Genomic DNA, 7,169 nt, shown 5'->3' on the forward strand with positions numbered 1-7,169 from the left:
TGGTTGGCTTTTCCACCATCCTGAGGTTAGATCCAGGTTTCCCCATCCCTGATTGGTTGGCCCTAAAAGAGTATAAAAGGCTTCTGCCCCGACAATCTTTGTCATTCATTTACACATGCACCACACCACCATTCACCCTCACCACACCACCATTCACCCTCACCACACTACCATTCACCCTCCCAGCTAGAAATTGTTTGTTCTAAAAATGTTCTGAGAACATTATCATGTATTGTTCTTATAATGTTTTTAGCGGGTAGTTTTATTTTAGTTCCCAGAATGTTCTTCTATAAGTTAGGATAACATTCTTTAAAAAACATTCTAAAAATGTTTAGCAATAACATTGTTAGAACATTATTCCCTAATGTTCTTATAATGTTTTCAGCTGGTAGTTTTATTTTAGTTCCCAGAATGTTCTTCTAAATGTTAGGATAACATTCTCTAAAAAACATTCTACAAATGTTTAGCGATAACATTCTAAGAACATTATTCCCTAACGTTCTTATAATGTGTTTAGCGGGTAGTTTTATTTTAGTTCCCAGAATGTTCTTCTAAATGTTAGGATAACATTCTCTAAAAAACATTCTACAAATGTTTAGCGATAACATTCTTAGAACATTATTCCCTAACGTTCTTATAATGTTTTTAGCGGGTAGTTTTATTTTAGTTCCCAGAATGTTCTTCTAAATGTTAGGATAACATTCTCTAAAAAACATTCTACAAATGTTTAGCGATAACATTCTTAGAACATTATTCCCTAACGTTCTTATAATGTTTTTAGCGGGTAGTTTTATTTTAGTTCTCTGAATGTTCTTCTAAATGTTAGGATAACATTCTCTAAAACATTCTAAAACTGTTTAGTCATAACATTGTTAGAACATTATTACCCAATGTTTTTATAAAGTTTGTAGTGGGTAGTTTTATTTTAGTTCCCTGAATGTTCTCCTTAAAGGTAGGATAACATTCTCTAAAACATTCTAAAACTGTTTAGTCATAACATTGTTAGAACATTATTTCCCAATGTTTTTATAAAGTTTGTAGTGGGAAAGTTTATTTTTGTTCTTAGAATGTTCTTCTAAAAAGGTAAGATAACATTCTCTACAAAACACTCTAAAAACGTTTTGCGATGACCTTCTATAAATGTTTAGTCATAACATTAGAACATTATCCCCTAACATTCTTATAGTTATTTAACAGGAAGTTTTATTTTTGTTCCCAGAATGTTCTCCTAAATATTCAAAAAAGAAAAAAGAAAGAAAGAAAAAGCTTAGCTATAACATTGTTAAAACATACAATTATATTAATCTCAAAAATAAAACAAAATCTAACAGGTCTATAAATGGCATCCACATAAATTATTGGCTCTAGAAACAGTAAATGTCCAACATCACATGTTGAAGAACTCTAAAGTCCAGTGTGTAATCCTGCGTCTGACTGCTGTGTTTGCTCTGAGTGCTCATCACTGTCTTTGCATGACCTGGTTCTTGCAGAAAAATAATACAGTCATCCGTATTAACGTTCTAGTTTTCTTGTCTTTTAGTTTTCCAGCTGCTCTGCCAGTTAGCAGCATTGAGCCGTCTATGTGTGTAGAGCGTCTGTGTGTAGAGTTTTTCCTCAGAGCCTATAACAGAGGAGCATACAACAGTGTAAACAAAAAATACATATTACATTTTAAGATCGCAAACAATATTGATATTCAATAGATATAATACTTTAAGTATCTACTCTGTTTGCTATTTAAAACACATCTACTTAATCCATTATGTTAATAACACAACTACAAACTTTGATGTTGGCTTGAAAAGCATGAACCTTGAACCGAGACTCGAACTCGAGTCAACTTGTGCAGAGCTGCAGCAGAACGCTGCCAACAATTCTATTGCTACACCATAGCTAGTTTTCATCAGTTATTTTGTCTATGGATCGTTACATCTCTTACAGATTTCTGCTTTTCTTTTCATTTAGATACAGATAAAGTAGCACTGTATTTGAATGCATCAGCGAGAGCAACTGTGTGTGTGAATTAATCCTACCAGTGTAGCATCTCTTTGCTAATAGTGAAGTTGTAGGTTTTAGTTACTTTAAAAGCAGAAAGAAAAATATATGCCATAACTTTCAGTTTCTACACTGTTTTGTTATTTTTAAGTTATAGGACAGTTGACAAGTTTCTGTGCTCCTGGAGGTTTCCGTTTGCAATCTGCACGTTATATATGAGCTACAGTATGTGCGTATGGACGCTTGTTTCCACTATGGAATAAGAAAAAACATAAACTGCTGACATTTTCTCGCAATTGGGAGTTACAATGTCAATGTCATTGTGCAATTGCTTTTTTTTGGCTGACTTTTCTCAGAATTGTGAGATAAAAAGTTGCAACTGCAAGTTCTCAATACTGTGTCAACATGCAATTTGTATGATCGCTCTTATTCTGTTAAAATTATTCACATTTTCAGATTCTGCAAAGGGTTGCCCAATTTAACACTGTATATGACAACTGTTAAGTCTGATCAGTTACAAATGATAGCACTGAACTTCAGAACAGTCTTAAGGTCTGTGTTTGGTGCTTGAAAATGACACCAAGCTTTATTCACCCAAGCCATCCTAGGTGTATATGAAGTAAAATATCTAGCTTTGGCCAGAGCACTAGATATTTTACTTCATAACTTGTTAAATATGGATATTTTTCTTACACAAATGCATCGCTTCACACTTCAGAAGGCCTTCATTAACCGCACGTTGTTTGTCATTAAAGTGCATATTGCAGGTTAAACATTTTTTTCAAGATGAATATATAACCTTGTACAAAAATACCATATAAAAGGGTACTGCAGGGTTTAAACATGTTTTGCAGGACATGAGGGCATGAATTTAGTAGATAAAGTGACAGTCTCTGTAAAAAACGCTTTTTTTTCAGCGTCGCGTCATATTACGTCACTCAAGGGAGTCGATCGCCGAGCTCTGTGTTGATTCAGTGCAGAGTAGGCTGGTATTCAGTGACAGCGGTCGTGAATTAGTTTGTTTTCTGTAGTTTTTGTATTCTATTTATCATCGTCATGGTAAATTATTGTGTTTGTGGAGGTTGCACAAACTCCAGCCTGTCTGGACATCGAGTCCAAAGGTTTAATAACAAGAAAAAGGACGCTGCTATCTTCCGTGCCGGGGTGTGTTTTGTGCAGGTGAAGAGACAGGACTTCACTTCTGCATCTGCATCGAAAAAACGTGTTCATTATAGACCGAAGGATTATCATCCTGGCGATATGATGGAGTTCAACATTGTAATACTACTGTAAATAATGATATTAAATGAATAAACTTACACACGTGATGCTTCTTCACCATTTTTACTTGAATCAATTTCAACACTGATGAATACAAATTATGTACACATACATACAGTCTCACACTCACACAAAACAGTTTTGAATTATGTGCTGGTAATGTAAATACTCCAATTTCATTCATGCCATGTATATAAACTTGACTGTAAACGTATATACATTCAAGTTCACACAACTACATAATCATGGCGTCATATACATCCTCACACTATCAGTGAATGGGCACGGAATAAACTCATAACACAGAATTAATGAATAAAGGATAACATTACATGAAACACATAAACTACGTTCGGCCGCCGGCGGGAGACATGATCACGGATCAGTCAGAGATGCAGCTTGATGAACACGTGAATTGTGCACCGTAAATCTTTATTATTATTATTATTATTATTATTATTATTTTATTATTTAATTTGCTAACTACCAAATCAGTCGTGATGAGAAACCGCTATATCACCTAACTTTAGTGTGGACGGATATTAACGCGTGTGACATAGGCCTGATCAAGGTTTATTACATTCTGTTATTAGTAATCAATAACGTTACTCCTAGATGACCATTAGCTTTGCTATTGCCTGAATCATGATAATAATCTGTACAATATTGTGATCTGAGCACATATCGTTAGCTAAGCTAACATCGGTCACTACCCTGTTCTCCACTGCTTCTCCTCACACAACAGCTCAATTTGTCTATTTTGACCGTTATTTTTGTCTAATCCTGGTCTGTCCCTGCTCTTTTAAACACATAGCAGGCTAATTGTATGGCTGTGGTTTGTGATACGAGTATGAATAAAAATTTACAATTTCCTCAGCATCCGAACTGTCATTGCGATCCATTGTTTTCCTATTGTTTATATTGATCGCGCTCCCTTGAGTTACGTCACTTCCGATTTGGCATTTTTCAGATGCGGAAGTAAAATTCTCTCACAAAAAACGACTCCAGAAGCCTATGTAGCGTATTTATATGTGTTTTTTCAAGAAAATCTATTTAATACATTATTTTTCTATACATTGAATCACTGATGCTCTAACCTGCAATATGCCCTTTAAGCGCTGCTGTTTTGTGCTGTAGAAGACGTGGATCAACTTGTCAGATGGCATTCTGGATTTTTGCGTTCGCGTACGGTGGCTCTGAATTGTCAAAACGTCTCTCAAAACGCATGCCACGGATGCGAAAAATGCAGAAAATCGAACCTGATCCGAATATTTTTTTGACGGACGAAAGTTTCGGAGGCAGTGTGCAAACGCAATTGACATAACGTGAGGTCGAATTTATTTTTTTATTTTAAGTTTCGCATGCGAATTTTGGACTCAGTGTGCAAAGGCCTTTAAGCTTGGGCTAATTTTCATTTGAAAGTGAACTAATCCTTTAAGGGTTAAAAAATTTAGTCTCGGAGGAAAACATAATAATAATATTATTAATAATAATAATAATAATAATAATAATAATGTTCAAATAGGTTAACAATATGTTGCATTTCTTAAACCAACATATTTTTTTTCTTGAAAATATTAGTAAATAATTACTACAAACTGTTTCTAAAGGACATTTTATTAAGATTTACAACAAAACTTACAAAACCACTTACCCATATCCTCCCATTCACTTCTGCAGGTAAATTTTTGCCAGATTGTGTCCTTCACAATGGCTGTCTGTCAGCCCCAAAGTACCTAAAAAAAATTAAAACATATCTTTCCCATTTCAACATCTTTATGAATTACTTAAATATTATTATTTAAGTTAAAAAGAAATAATCAGATTAACACTTTTAAGTAGCAAATGCACAGTATCTGTATTCATATAGAACACAATATCGCATAACGACGGATTAAAGTACCTTTGTTGTAAATGAAGACTTTTTGTTGCATCATCAGTGTCCATATTTAATTAGGCCGTTTGGATTCTGGATGAAAACAAATCTAAGTTAGCTGTTATTCTAAAGCAGTATAACGTTACACCCACAATTAATGTAATTGTCATGTCATTCTAAGAAAGATCTAACGGATTTTAGTGTATACGTAAAGGATAAACGAAAGATGTAAACTGAAAAAGACATTTAAAAACTTACATTCCAGTATTTATTGTTGAGGGCAGAGTTCCGTTGACCAGGAGACAGTTCTGTTGTTTGGGCCACAAACTGTCCCAGCGGGTAAAACATCCTCCATCACAACTCTGTATCTGCCGCGACTCTGTTTGTGAACGAGTCCGTACTCGCTTTTTCCGTCAAAAAGACAATCAGACCAGGGACATTTTGCGCCAATTTCTTCAACTACCATTCGCGCTGTTCGTCAATTTCAAATGTTCCTACGTCACGAGAAAAGCACGCTGTGATTGGTGGATTTACGCATCGATTTACCATGGCCCAATCAGCGCCTCTCGTCTCCTGTAAACACCCAGTAGATTGTCATATTTTAAAATAAGCACTTTTTAACGAGGCTGAGTTGAAAATGTTCTCTAACCTTGTAATCAAATATAAACTGTAGCTACATTTGTTTGTTGCAAATTTACAGAAAATGCCATTGAGATGTTAATATTGTTAATAAAACTGAAGAATGTGGGAAACTGAACAGTTCTGGGGCACCATTGACTTCCATAGTATTAGACCCAAAGCAACCTGGTTACAAACATTCCTCAAAATATCTTCTTTGTTCAACAGAAACTTGAGGGTAGGTAAATGATGACAGAATTTAATTTTTTTTTGGGTGAACTATCCCTTTAATATTGCTTGCCAACTGAAAACAAAGTTTCCCCATTTAGGCTACAGTTAATACAATCTTTTTAAAACAAATGACATTAATTATACATAAATTTCCCTTAGTAAAAAGTAAATTGAGTAAGACAGTGTAAAAGGTGCGAGTGTGGATTAGTAATCTGGTCCCCAGGTATCAAGGAGAAAAAATGTTGGCCCTCGTCAATATCAAAGTTGCCCATCCCTGCCCTATGGTAAACACGTTCGCGCAACAGTTCAGCCAAATACGAGACTTTCCCTTCCCCCAGAATTAATCTCACTTTTGCAGTCAAGCCAGTGTTCAGCTAAAATAATGCATTTCATCTTTTGTTTCTTATTATATTTTGTATCTTATTATATGTTGTTTCTTTTGAGTTCAGCCCAATGCTGTTTCACACAATGGTGTTAAAACATGATGCCAGCCAGACCCAGAACCAAAACAGAAGTGCCAGATGTAATGATGATCTGGCCCAAACTTCATCACAATCTGGAATAATATCCACATTTTACAAATGTTGTTTTGATAATGTTACTCCTTTATTATGGAACATTGTGGCAATATTGTATATTCTCCATTCTTACATAAACCAAGCTAACCATGTCTTGAACATTGGGGGGAAGTTTCTTTCTTTCTTTTTTTTTTTCTTTTAATAAAGCATAAAGAAACAAAACAGTGAAGGAAATTGTTGCTAATACAATGCTATATCAGTTATGTACAATAATAATTGAAGACTTCAGATGCAAAAGCCTTTAAGTGCCATTTGAAATTTTCTTATAAAACAAGCATGTTTATCAAGCTTATTACACTTTAATGGCGATGAAAAGGACCTATTAATTGCCATTAAAGTGAAATTTACTGAACCTAAACATACAAGCTTGACAAAAATGCTAATTTAAGAAGAAAATTTCAGATGCCACTTGCACAGGCTTTTGCATCCGAACTCTTCAATTGTAGAAAAAAAGAAAACATTAAATTGTGCAGAAATTAATTTCAATAGTACATTGAGAACTCAAGTTTAATAATACAATATAATGTTAGTTCTGAGATTGTTCAATTTAAGGAATGAATAATAGTGAATATTTATAAAAAATTAGTGAA

At 34.4% G+C, this 7,169-nt stretch overlaps 1 long non-coding RNA gene across 1 annotated transcript; it reads right to left on the reverse strand.

The window, feature by feature from the left end:
* Positions 1-1,279: 1,279 nt before the first annotated feature.
* On the reverse strand, positions 1,280-6,705 carry LOC125265729. Its single transcript, XR_007184341.1, has 4 exons — positions 5,411-6,705; positions 5,180-5,245; positions 4,931-5,012; positions 1,280-1,621 (listed from the first exon to the last, which is right to left on the reverse strand). It is a non-coding gene; the product is annotated as an uncharacterized LOC125265729 (long non-coding RNA).
* Positions 6,706-7,169: the final 464 nt, after the last annotated feature.

Source organism: Megalobrama amblycephala, linkage group LG3 (genome assembly GCF_018812025.1).
Source record: "Megalobrama amblycephala isolate DHTTF-2021 linkage group LG3, ASM1881202v1, whole genome shotgun sequence".
NCBI classification, from domain to species: Eukaryota; Metazoa; Chordata; class Actinopteri; order Cypriniformes; family Xenocyprididae; genus Megalobrama; species Megalobrama amblycephala.